The sequence below is a fragment of the Ictidomys tridecemlineatus genome, chromosome 16 (assembly GCF_052094955.1).
Source record: "Ictidomys tridecemlineatus isolate mIctTri1 chromosome 16, mIctTri1.hap1, whole genome shotgun sequence".
NCBI classification, from domain to species: domain Eukaryota; kingdom Metazoa; phylum Chordata; class Mammalia; order Rodentia; family Sciuridae; genus Ictidomys; species Ictidomys tridecemlineatus.
Genome location: NC_135492.1, coordinates 2,775,286 through 2,788,435, shown reverse-complemented (window position 1 = coordinate 2,788,435; position 13,150 = coordinate 2,775,286). Strand labels below are relative to the sequence as shown.

The 13,150-nt window shown below is 47.3% G+C and overlaps 1 pseudogene; it reads left to right on the top strand.

The window, feature by feature from the left end:
* The first annotated feature begins 6,055 nt into the window (after positions 1-6,055).
* LOC144371416 (ruvB-like 1) lies at positions 6,056-12,913 on the top strand (annotated as a pseudogene).
* Positions 12,914-13,150: the final 237 nt, after the last annotated feature.

Below are 13,150 nucleotides of genomic sequence, written 5' to 3'. Positions count from 1 at the left end.
AACCCCAACCCAATTTAATTCTTTATTAATAATAAAGAATGTCATAATTATACAGATTGGGTTAAAGGAAAGGAGAATCAAGAATTAATTTGAATTTTAAAAAAAACTTTGGTCATTCAGTAAGGGGATTCAAGGGGTAGGTAGCTTTCAAACACTATTACAGCTCTGGAACAATAGTCAATACATTTCCTATTATGGTTCCTCAAAAACTTCAAATTATTCATAATGAATGCTTTAGTATATGACAGAGAAAACTATCAATAACTCCCAGAGGCTCCACCTCATATACCTGTTGCTTCTGTGTTTCTTCATTTCAAAGTGAACTCAGATGGTGTCAGCGCACAGAGCATTGTAACCCTGGCTGCATCTCCAAGGAAACCTGATGCGTTACCGTGGAGTGAGAGTGCGAAGCTGCCTTATCACCAGTGAGGACTAACACTCCAACCTCTAAGTCCTACTTAACTTCAGTAATAAATGAGTTTCTATCTTTTACCAAGACACTCACAAGAATTACAGTTAAGTGTTAAGTAAACTTCTATTCCAATTGTGTTTGGCTTTTTAAAAACACCTTGTAATCCTGATAGAGTTGCCATAATTTTGATCCAACGAATTTGTGATTATTGTGTATTATTTAATTTGAATTCTATTTTCTAAAATCAATTATCTAATATAAAAGAAAAAGAAGCCATAACACAATATTTAACCAATGATTTCATTATCATATTAGAAGTGAAAATTACACTTTAAAAAACTACAAAACATAAAATAAAAATTGACCAAATAAGCTCTATATTACCAGGAAAATACATTTCACTTTCAAGGTCAACATTGAAAGTTGATGCATATTGTTAAGAATTAAAGTTATTTTTTACAGGGTCTAGGGTTGTGGCTCAGTGATAGAGCACTTTCCTAGCATGTGTGAGGCACTGGGTTCTATTCTCAACATTCCATATAAATGAATAAAATAAAGATCCTTTGGGCTGGGGATGTGGCTCAAGCGGTAGCGCGCTCGCCTGGCATGCGTGCGGCCCGGGTTCGATCCTCAGCACCACATACCAACAATTATGTTGTGTCCGCCGAGAACTAAAAAATAAATGTTGGAAATTCTCTCTCTCTCTCTCTGTCTCTCTCTCTCCCCTCTCTCCTCTCACTCTCTCTTTAAAAAAAAATAAAGATCCATCAACAACTAATAGTTTTTAAAATATTTATATGAATTAAATTAATAATAAATGCATGATGTATTTAGTGTAAAGCATAGTGTTTCTGCTGTATATTTTTAGATACAAATAATTTGAATAGAAAAATTATCACAAAAAATGTACTGATTTAGAAACACTAAATAGAAAATCAAATTATTCGTTTAAATGGGCATATTGAAAGGTAATGGTGATCCCACCATACAAAACAATCAAATCCTTCTTTTTCCACATTCCAGTGAGCTTTTGGAAGGTTCCTGCCTTTTGAGATGATTATTACATTTGTCTAAAATACATTCTTCCTTCTTCCTTACCTTCATTCAATTGTGATTTTCATAATGTATTCATATTTTAATTTGTTTATTAATATTATATATGAGAGTGGATTCACTGTTACATTTTTAGTTAGCTTTCTATTCAGATGAACCATTTACTAGGTAAAGCCTTTAGACTTTGAATAGCCTTGCCTATAATTATCACCTGTTCCAGTAAAAAGATTTTTATTTGTAAAGGTATTTTTACAGCAGATATTTGTGGCAAGTGCTTTTTTACTAGGGCCCATATTTGTAGTCCAACCCCATTTTCCCGTATTGGTGCTTTTGTATGTCTGCCTTTCCCCATCAACTTGCTTAATATTTTAGGTTCCTAGTTTTCCAGGATTTTGGAATTTGATCTATTGCATTAACTTGCTTTCTAGTTACTGGTGCCTGTTGTCCTTGATGACTTTCTTGATTTGCCGTATGGCTTGCCTTACCCTTGAGCTTCAATCTTCACATTCCTCACTGTCTTGTTTTGAGTACAGAGCACTGTGCAGCCCAATTCTTTATGTTCTTGACTCATTTAAAATCTACTTCTTTAATCTTCTTACCCTAAAGAGAGTGGATATAATAAAGTCATGTCCATACAAATGAATTTTAAGGTGACATAACCTTCAAATTTTAGCAGTCCAGCATGTTCAAGGACAAATTGAAGTTCTGAGTTTAATATGAAAAAGCTTGCACAATTAAAAAATATATTTTCATGCTTCTGAATATTTTAAGGTTTTTGTACTAGTTGGAAATGGGTTCTATCTTTATTGGAAGGGGTGTATAAAATCAAATAGCTGAATAAATTATACTCTGTAGTTCATGTGATATTCACTGATACTAGATGAATAAAACCAAAATTGTGTTTGCAAAATTTAAGAAATACTGAAGTCTATCAAAGTTAGATGGGTTTCTTTTATGTAGATTTTCCTTTAGCCACAGGGCTGCCTAACATCTAGGGCCAGGAGCTAAAGGCATTGACCTCCATGTCGCTGGACCTTAGCAAGGTGGCAGCACCAAAGGAGTCCACATGCAACTGCTCCCTGGTTGCTCCTGCAGTGGCTGTGTGCCACCCTGGCCCTCTGGCTCTGCACAGTGGAAATAGACAATGGAAAGTGGATATTAATCAAGCTTCCTTAGTGTGCAAATAGGTAAGTTAAGTCTAGAAGGACCCAGTGGTAGGACTGAAGGAGAGGACAGCATGAATGCCAGATCTGCCTTATTCTCACCAGATGGGGTACATTTGGAAAATGTCGTGAATGTTTGTGCTCTTGGGATTAGAGTGTGATAGGCCTAGAAGTGAAATGCACATCAAGGAGCCTGAGTATCCCAGAGCCAGCTCTTGGTTCCTACAAGCTTCCTCACATCAAAGGAATGGGGCTTTTGGGATAAAGGACTGCAGAAGGAGACACACTATGGTTCTGGAGTGTGCCAGTGTTCCCCAGGGTATGGCAGAGCTTAAAGAGAAAAGCACACAGTAAGGAACCTTCTCCCTGGAACACAGGAGGCACCTGGACATGCTCCAATTGGCCAAAGCTGGAACAATTAAGCAAGTGAATAACAAATGAAGTTATGGTGGATTGTAGCCAAGAGTCTAAATATACAGTCTTAAGTCTCTTTTGGTGTAAACAAATGACTGAATGAAGCGGCAAATGTGGGGAAAAGCCCCAATTCCCATGCCAAAGAATTCTCACAAGAATACTTTGCCCTCAATCGTCCTGCCTGACATACCAGTGCTCAATGGAGGAATAAAAGAGTCACTTTCAGTGAAGATGTATGTAGACACCTCAGCTAGGTGATCAGGGCCAACATCAGCAGGGACCTCATCTCAGTTGTCTGCTCTCTCTCTGTGTCTCTGTCTCTCTCTCTTTTGGGACCATGCCCACTGAGCCACACCCAGCCCCTCTATGACACTAATACTGAACTGAAGATTTCTAATTCTTACCTGTGTCCAGAAGCTAAGCTTTGTGTCACATTGAAATTAGGCTTTTTATTTTTATTTTTTGGCACCAGGGATTAAACCCAGAGGCACTTAACCCCTGAGTCCCGCCCCTAGCCCTTTTAATTTAGAGACAGGGTCTTGCCGAGTTGCTGAGGCTGGCCTCCAACTCTCAATCCTCCTGCCTCAGCCTCCTGAGCTGCTAAGATTATACGTGTGTACAACCTCACCTGGGTTTTATGTTTAAAATTTTTCTCTGTATTGTTTTATCTTCATTTCTCCTTTTCTTTTCCCTTTTCATTTCCTATTTTTCAGGGCCTCACTATGTTTCCTAGGCAGTCCTGGAACTCTTGGGTTCAAACTATCCTCTTGCCTCAGTATGTTGAGTAACTATGGCTACAGATGTGTGCTATCATGCCTGGCTAACCTTTCCTTATTTAAACATGTGCCAGTGATTTTATTTAACTCATTAGTTAAACATATGAACAATATTCCAACAGCTCAGGAGGCTGAGGCAGGAGGATCACAAGTTAGAGGCCAGCCTCAGAAACTTAGCCAGACCCTTAGCAACTCAGTGAGACCTAGTCTCTAAATAAAATATAAAAGGGGCTGGGGATGGGCCTGAGAGGTTGAGGGCCCCTGAATTCCACTTCTGGTACCAAAAGGAACTAAAAAAATGTGACCAGTAAGATATCACAACCTTTCAAATACCTGAATATTATTATTTTTAAGAACTTAAATTAAAAAAAAACACCATTTTCCTGGGCTGGGGCAGGGGCTCAGGGGCAGAGCATCCACCTAGCATGTGTGGGGCCCTGGGTTTCATCCTCAGCACCACATAAAAATAAAAATAAAAATAAATAAAAAGTAAAAGTATTGTGTCCATCTACAACTTAAAAAATAATTAAAAAAACATATTGTGAGATAAAAACCTGGTAAAACTGGCCTTCACACTGTTGCTTGTGTTGCAATTGCTCAGTGGGACCTGAAATGCTTTAAAATTTGAAAAAGTAGAGGTCACCAGGTGCCTTGTTTGAGAGTAGTCCCTGGGGTGGGAGGGGGTTGGGGACACAGCAGGAACTTTTGATGGCAGCAGGTGAAGAGAAATTTCTAGAACCTACCACAGAATAAAAGGGCAGGCTGTGGGATCCACTCTGACAGGAGCCTGCTGTCCCCCACCTTTGAGTTCCTGCAAAGCTGAAGAGGGAGGGAGGGAGGGTCACCTGCCCTGTCTGGGCTGCTTTCTTGATGTTATGAAGGTCAAGGTCAGGGACTTAAACACCTGAACCAGCAGAAGAAACCCATGTCCTTTGTGCTGTTGTGGCCAGAGACAGCACCTGCTGCCCCTTCCCTAGCCCACAGCCAGGCCCACTGTCTGCCAGGCCTTTCCCTGGCTGCTGGTCACTACCAAGAACCTTCTAGACAAATAGGAGCAGCTGAGACACAGCGATGCCTTTCTTCCCCTCCTGGAGGAATCACATGTCACTGTTCCCTGACAGTGAGTATGGGCAGGCATTCCATTTGGAGCAATTTCCTCTTTGAAGAATAGAAAAGGTACTATTTAAAAAATCAAAGTAGGCTTAAAAGCCCAGAATTTTCCAAGCTTGAAAAACTTTTCTGATACCTTCATGTTGTCTGGAAAATTTCTTTTTTTTTTTGGACCAGGGATTGAACCCAGGGGCCCTTGACCCCTGAGCCCCATCCCCAGACCTATTTTGCATTGTATTTAGAGACAGAGTTGTCCTGAGTTTCTCAGGGCCTCAGTGTTGTGGAGGCTGGCCTCTAACCCATGATCCTCCAGCCTCAGACTCCAGAGCTGCTGGGACTTGAGGTTTGCACAGCTGCTCTGAGCTTTGTTTCGGAAGTTTTTCTTGGTGTTCAGGAGCTGGGAATTTGGTTCATCAAACACAGAATGTGGCTTCTATTTTGAGTGTTTTCCAAAAGCCCCATTTATAGGTCTCAGGTGGATCACAGGCAGAGGAGAGCTGGCCTTTAGCTTCCATTCTTGAGTGTCCTTGTCCTGGTTGGGTTTCTGGAGAAGAGAAGGCAAGGGATGGCGTGATAAGGTAATGCCCTCCCTTGAACAGTGGGAAGGGGCCTGAGTATCTGATCCTGTGGCCATGTGTCTCTGCCTTTGGGACATTTCAATATCAGCTCACTGGGAGCCTAATGACCACCTGCCAGGAGAAGTCCCTTGTGGCCTCCTCATTTTTCAGGACAGAAGAGACCCTCATCTCTTCTTCTTCTTCTTCTTCTTCTTCTTCTTCTTCTTCTTCTTCTTCTTCTTCTTCTTCTTCTTCTTCTTTGTGGAGGGGCACCAGGGATTGAACCTGCGGCACCTAAACACTGAGCCACCTTCCAGCCCTGGTTTGAATTTATTTGGAGACAGGGTCTCACTGAGTTGATCTGGGTCTCACTGAGCTTCTGAGACTGGCTTCCAGCTTTTCATCCTCCTGCCTCGGCCTCCTGAGCTGGAATGGCAGGCTTGGGCCACCGCTACCTGTAGTGTTGCTCTCCACACGTGATGGTGTCTCCAAGTTGTACTGTAAGGTGACTTGTCAGTTCTTGTGCTTTGGAAGTTTGAGGTGAGAAGGTTGTTGGTGGGTAGGAGATGGATGTGGAGAGAAGGACGGTCCCACTTCTCACTGTGTCTCCATCGGTCATCCCTCCCTGGGCTTAGGATAAAGGAGGCCAAGGAACAGAAGGTGAATGAGCTGAACCCATGTGAGACAGAGAACCCCATGGGAGGCTACAGAAAGACCATCAGCCACCTGATCATAGGGCTCAAGACAGCCAAGGGCACAAAGCAGCTCAAGGGGAGTCCATCCTGAGCCCTGTCCTCAGCATTATGGCACCGGGAAGATGGTGTGACCTCTATGTTGCTTTTTCCTTGGCCTCTGCATTGTTGATGCCATATAGGACACTCAGAATAACACTGTGTAGTATAAAGGGCCACCTCTAGAGGGCTTGGACATAGGTCCATTCATGAGGTAACTTTTCTCATTGCTTGTGGGAGTTGTGTGGTTAAGTCAAGAAATTGCTTCTGCCATCTCATCCCCAACATGATGACCACTGGTCAGCTAGACACAGTGGAGCACACCTGTTATCCCAGCAGCTAAGGAGGCTGAGGCAGGAAGATCACAAGGTGGAGGCCAGCCTCATCAACATAGTCAATGCCCTGAGCAGCTCAGGGAGAGCCTATCTCTAATTAAATAAAAAATGAGGGTCGGGATGGGGCTTAGGTGTAAGTCACCCCTGGGTTCAATTCCCAATACTAAACCCCCTCACCTCCCCAAAAAGTCAAAGTGGACACAATTTTGTTTTCTTTTTTTTCTTTTTTATAATGTTTTTACTCATCCACTGTTGTTATGATTGACTCACACTAGCTATGTACCTGTCTCCTGCTGCATGGCCAGGTCCCCTGCTGTGGGGTTGGGAAAGTAATTTACCTGTGGCTCCTCCCCGCTCTGTGCCCGTGTGGGCAGGTGTTGTGAATCTCATTTCCCCTGTTATCCAGATCAAGGCCTCAGGCTCAGAAAGAGGCTCCAGTTTTCCTGCATCCAGTGCTGGCTGAGGGGCAGGGTGAATGCGAGTCCTCTGGTGCTGGGTGACCCCTGTGAGTCCTCTGAGCTCTCTGGAACTCAGTTTCTTATCTCTAGACCACTCTTCATCCTCCATAGAATCTCTCCATCTTTTTCTCTTTTATTATTTGATGGTTCTTTGATTCTCTGAGGTGGTTTCTCAGTTACTGCTTTATGGAGATCACGAAAATGTCACTTCTTCCAAGGGCTATTTTTCTGTTTCCTTGTGGGGCCTTCATCTCAGGAGCTTGGCTCCGCAAACTGCTCTTTCTCTTTAAACCCTCACCACATCCTGTCCACTGTAGATTAATGAGGTTCTGAGAAGGTGGCCCTTCTCAGAAATGACACCTTGAGCCAGTTCATCTGGATAGTCAACTGTATAAAATGCCTGAGAGGAAAAGAGTAAAATTGTCCCCTTTTACGTAGGAGAGAGGACACAGGAACACAGTGGAAATTTGAGCCATCCATTGGTCTGCTTTGTCCAGATTCTCAAAAAAAATAGGCTAAAGGAGAAGAGGAAAATTGTCTTCCAAAACAAAGGTGGTGCCCACCTCTTATCCCAGTAGTTAGGGAGGCTGAGGCAGGAGGATCTCGAGTTCAAAGCCAGCCTCAGCCAAACCCAGGACCTAAGCAACTCAGTGAGACTCTGTCTCTAAATAAAATGCCAAACAGGGCTGGGGATAGGGCTTGGTGGTCAAGAGCCCCTGAGTCCAATCCCTGGTACACCCAGCCCCCCAAAACCCAAGTCCTTCTGGGAAGTTTTTCAACATGGATGAGATATTGGGACAGAAGGACTTCAGGTATGTTGTGTGGAAAAGTGAAGTTCGAAGGAGGCTTACGAATCTTGGCCTGGGGACTCCCCAGCCCTGTTCCTGTTTGCACAGTGCCCCAAGGAGGCCAGAGAGGCTGGTCCCTGGCAAGCTCCTGGCAGCTCTGTTGGGGTGCAGTTGTGAACACAACCCACCCATTTTAAGTGTGTGTGGCCCACAGGATTTTAATGCATGACATAGTTCACACTCTCCATCTTAATTCTAGAACATTGTTATGCCCTTCCAAGAGACCTCATTCCCATGAATGGCCTCCTGCTGTCCCTCCCCCTGGCCTTTGGCCACCACATACCGACTTTTATTCTGGATTGACCTTTTGGGGTCCCCCTCCCCCAGAGGGAGCCCTGCACTGGGTGTTAGTCTGTGTCGTGTCCCGCACTGCCTCCCTTTGATTCTGGACTCTGTCTGGGACAGAGATCAGTTTGTTTTCACAGGGTGGCCATCTGTAGCAGCTTCTCTGGAAGCTCAGCCTCAGGACCTGTCTGCCAGCTGGGTCCTGCAGAGGCTTCAGTCCTTGCCCAGTGCACATCCCTGGGGAAGAGCAAGGCCCGTAGACCACCGTCAACCTGAGATGTGTGTGCACAGCCCCGGGAGCCAGGCGGTGCTAGGATTTGCTTTTTTCTGGTCCTGGGGTTCTAACCTGGGGCCCTTGCCATAGTGACCTAGTGCTTTGCCACTGAGATGTGACCCAGCCCCAGGGCCTAGCTATGTGTTCTAGATGGGCCTCCACCTTGGTGATCCTCCTTCCTCAGCCTCCGACCCAGTTTTGGGGAATTCCAACTTATGTTTCCCCTTCTGAGCTGGACTCCTCTGTGGGTGGTTCTGGATGCTGTCACATAGATGAGAAGACTGAGCCCCCGAGAGCCGGAATCATGAGCCACGTCAAATGCAGCCTCGGGTGGCTAAGCAGGAAACTCTGGTGTCCCTAATCCAAGGACTGGAGCTGTAGTGGTGATACTGGGGTGTGCCGTGGGGCGTGGCTATGGACACATGTCCCCTCTAAGGGCAGCCGGGTCCCTATGAGAATGCTCCTACAACTTTGCAACCCCTGAAGGCAAGGCAAGGAAGAGTAATGGTGACGTTCTCTTGTCTCCTGCAGGCAGACATGGTCACCCTCAGGTTCACCTCCTGGTGTTCTAAGCCCCCAGTCCAGGCTCTTATGCCCTGCCACAGACACTCATACCCACCCACTCCTAGGGTCGCTGTCTACCTCAGATGTCTGTTTGTCTGTCTGTCTCTTTCTCTCTCGTGTTTAGTACTGTGAACTGAACCCATAGTGTTTAAGCAGGGAGCCAGAAGCCTGCCCTTTTTACTTTGCTTTGTATTGTTTTGAGAGAGAGTCTCCCCTTGCTAAGTTGCTGAGGGTGGCCTCCAACTTGGCAATCCTTCTGCCTCAGCCTCTTGAGTCTCTGGGATGACAGGTGTGCACCACTGTGACTGGCCACTCAGGTCTCTTACTAAATGTTTCCTTCCCTTGGGGTCAGAAGGAACTGGAACATGCATCATGGTTGAGTCCCCCTTTGTCTGGTTTGGTTTGCTTTTAGTTGAACCCCAGCATTTTTGAAAGTCTGCAGAAGGAGCGAGTGGAGGCCAGGGACATCATCTCCCTGGAGGCCAACAGCAGGGCTGTGAAGGTATGCTCCCTGGGGATAGTGCCACGCCTGAGGGTCTGCCATAGGGAGACCTGGGTGACCAGGGCATCACTGTGATAAGCAGGGATTGGTGGGGGAAGGCCAGCAGCTGTCCCTTTACCTAAGTCACCTTGGCTTTTCTCTGTCTTCCTCTTCTGGTGACTTCATCAGGCAGAGTGTGCAAGACCCAAATCCTGTGGGGGACAGGGATCAGGCAGCCTTCGTCCCTTCCCGCTGCACCAGGCTGCATCTTCAATCTTCCCTTATCTCACTGGTGTCCCTCCCTGAATCCTGAGCCTGGGGACAGTACCAGGTGGCTCCTCCTCTATATGCAGCTGCATCCCATGTTGGGTGCTCCTCCCTGGTTCATGGATGAGCCTCAGGCCTCATCTCACCCATAAATCACCACCTAGAAAAGCACGGACTCCCGGCTCCAGTGAGTCCCCTGGATGCTTCTCTATCAAGAGTAAAAAAAAGGGGAGAGAATCTTCCAGAAAATCTCAGGTGTTGCCAGGGCAGGTCTGGGAGCCCAGGATGGCACCAGGCTGTGGGGCACAGGAGGAGGGCGCTGTTGCAGGCCCTAAGTGGGCAGCGGGGACCTTTCTTTCACTGATCTCTTTGTGGTCCCAGTGCCCTGTGGTCTGCTGGCAGAGGCAAAGCAGGTGCGACTCCTAGTCCACATAGTTTGCCCTGGAGGCCTAGGAGGACATGCGCTGCCCAAGGGCGATGTCCACAAGAAGAAGGAGTTCATCTAGGACAGAATGGTGAATGACCTTGATGTATCCCATGCCAGGCTCCATGGACAGGCCCTGCTGGTCCAGCACATGCCCAAGGCCCAGGGAACCAGCGGTCAGGGCCATGGTGTCCTCCTGGAGGCCGTCTGGGAGGCTCATCACTGAGCATGATATGAGCTTTGGCCCCTTTGTCCCAATGTCCAAATGCTGTCACAGCTGATCTCTGGGCATGGTCTGCCCCTGGCCCCCTGCCAGCCTGCTGGAGACTACTCTCCACCCTGGGCTGGGGGTTTCTGGCAGAAGCCTTCACAGGGCTTCAGACAGCCTCACGGAGATTCTGGCCTCTGCAGAACTCAAGCCCCAAGTCCTCCAGCTCCCAGCTGGCGCTGCTCTGTGCATCACTGGATAGAGAGTCAGGTTTGCTCTTCATCCTGAATGAGGCCTCCTCCTCCCCACCAGGAACGGGCTTTCTGCTGGGAATCTATCTGGTTTTGCTTTTGTCCCTTGGACCTTTGCCCAAAAGAGGCCAGAGACTCTTGGGATTGATGTTTCTTCCTACCTGGCCAGAGTTTCCTCTTTCTTTTTTGTATTGAAGCTTAAACCCTAGGGGTGCTTCCCCATGGAGCCCCCTCTGCAGCCCTTTATATATTTTATTTAGAGACAGGGTCTTGCTGAGTTGCTCAGGACCTCACTAAGTTTCTGAAGCTGGCCTCCAACTTGCAGTCCTCCTGTCTCAGCCTCCCAAATTGCCAGGATTTTTAAAGACACATGCCACCACTCATGATTCTGTTTGATCCTTGCAGGTTAGGGGAAAACCTAGAGGGGATCCCTCTGAGTTCAGGAGGCCCTCATTTTTCCCAAGGGAGCTGTGCTGGGTCTGTCCACCTCAGGCTTCCAAGTTGAGTGACATCAGGGACCTGCAGGAGGCAGGAGGATAGGCTTTGGTAGCTGTCTTAGAAAGTCCTCTCTCCTACAGGGGGACAAGACGTCCTGTCCATGATGGGCCAGTTGATGAAGCCAAAGAAGACAGAGATCACAGAAAGAATGCATGGTGAAGCTTGAGCCCATAGCCGAGTTGAGGCCCTGCCTCTTACTTGTTCCTGGTTCTGAGCACTCCCCACTGCACAGCTCTGAGTCTTAACTCTCTTTAGAAGCTGTGGCAACACTGTGTGCTCTGGCACCGCTGAGGTCAGGATCTGCTTCCTTTGAGGTCTCAGAAAGGTGCCAAATTTGACACCAGGCAGTGGGTCTCCCTTGCTGCTTTGTGGACTTTTTTTTTTTTTTTTTTGATGCTGATGATTGAACTCGGAGGCTCTCGACCACTGAGCCCTGTCCCAGCACTTCTATTTTTTTATTTAGAGACAGAGCCTGGCTGAGTTGCTCTGGCCCTTTCTAGGTTGCTGTGGCTGGCCTCCAACTTCTAATCCTCCTGCCTCAGCCTCCCCAGCCGCTGGGATACAGGTATGTGCGACAGCTCTTCCCCAATTTTATGTCCTTCTTGGGCCCATTACCATTTTACTCCCTGAAAATGTAAGTTCAACATGAATCCACTGTTGCCTTGAGGCCTCACAGCAGCCTAAGCTCCTCCATGAGTGGCCAAGAGAAAATCTGTCTCTGAACTCGGTTTTGACTTTCTGCATAATGGCTCTGGGTGAGGACAGGCCTCAGATACTGGTTCTTGGAACAGTTCCATCATGATGACAGGGGGCACTGTTTTGGAAGGTGAGGGCAGATCTGCCCTGACCTGAGGCAGGTCTGCAATTCTGCAGGGGATGATGGTTCTAGGGGCCGAGGCTGAGCTGGCTCTGACTCTCTTTGCTCAGGTTTCCTGGGGAGAGGATTCTAACTGCCTTTGATGGAAAGTTCATTAACCTGAGCATTGTCAACCAGGGCTCCCAAAAGGGCTTCTTGACTGGGTGCAGCAGAGGAGAATCTGCATATGAAAACACATCTTCCTGAGGCTCCCAAGTGGGGTCTCTTGGCATCAGGCTGAGGGCTAGATGGGGCAGCTCCTGGACACTGCACCCCCCATAGCTCCACAGAAGGCTTTTTGTCTCATTTGGGGGTGATGATGCCTGTTTTTTTTTTTTTAAATGAGGGTACAGGGATTAGACTCAGGGGTTCTTGACCCCTGAGCCCCATTCCCAGCCTTATTCTGTATTTTATTCAGAGACAGGGTCTCAACCTAGTTGCTCAGGGCCTTACTAAATTGCTGAGGCTGGCCTCCAATTTGTGATCCTCCTGCCTCAAACTCCCAGGCTGCTGGGGTTATATCTGTGTGACACCACACCTGGCATGATTCTTGTTTTCAAATGATGACACCAATCCTGGGATGGGTCCAGTACCCAGCCTGGGATTAGAGAGCCAGTAGGAGAACCAGGCTGCAGGGTTGGGTCTGGAGGGAACTGAAGTGTGGAGAAGAGAGCAGATGACATTTCCCGCACGGGCTGGGACCCTGTTCCAGGTGAGATCAACAAGGTGGTGAACAAGTACTTCGAACAGGGCATGTTCGAGCTGGTCCCCAGTGTGATGTTTGTGGATAAGGTGCACATGCTGGACATCGAGGGCTTCACCTCCCTGTTCCGAGCTCTGGAAACTTCCATTGTCCCCTTCATGATTTTTTCCTCAAACTGAGGCCACTGTGTTATCAGGTACATGCTGCAGGCTGTCCCTGCTCCCTGGGACTGTCCCCACCCATGACATCACAAGTCAGGATGGGACAAAGGGAGTGCATGTTGCCCCTGGGAGGAGACAGCAGGGGGACTGAAGGAAGCAGCTGCCCTGTCCCTGATAGGCAGGGTCTCCGCAGGCCTCTGAGGCTGGACATTCCTGTGGGGAGCAAAGGACTAAAGAGGTGGGGCTGCTTTGGTGTCCTGAGTGTTGGATCCCTCACACTGGCTCCCAGAGGCCAGCAGAGCTCACTTCATCTTTAATGAG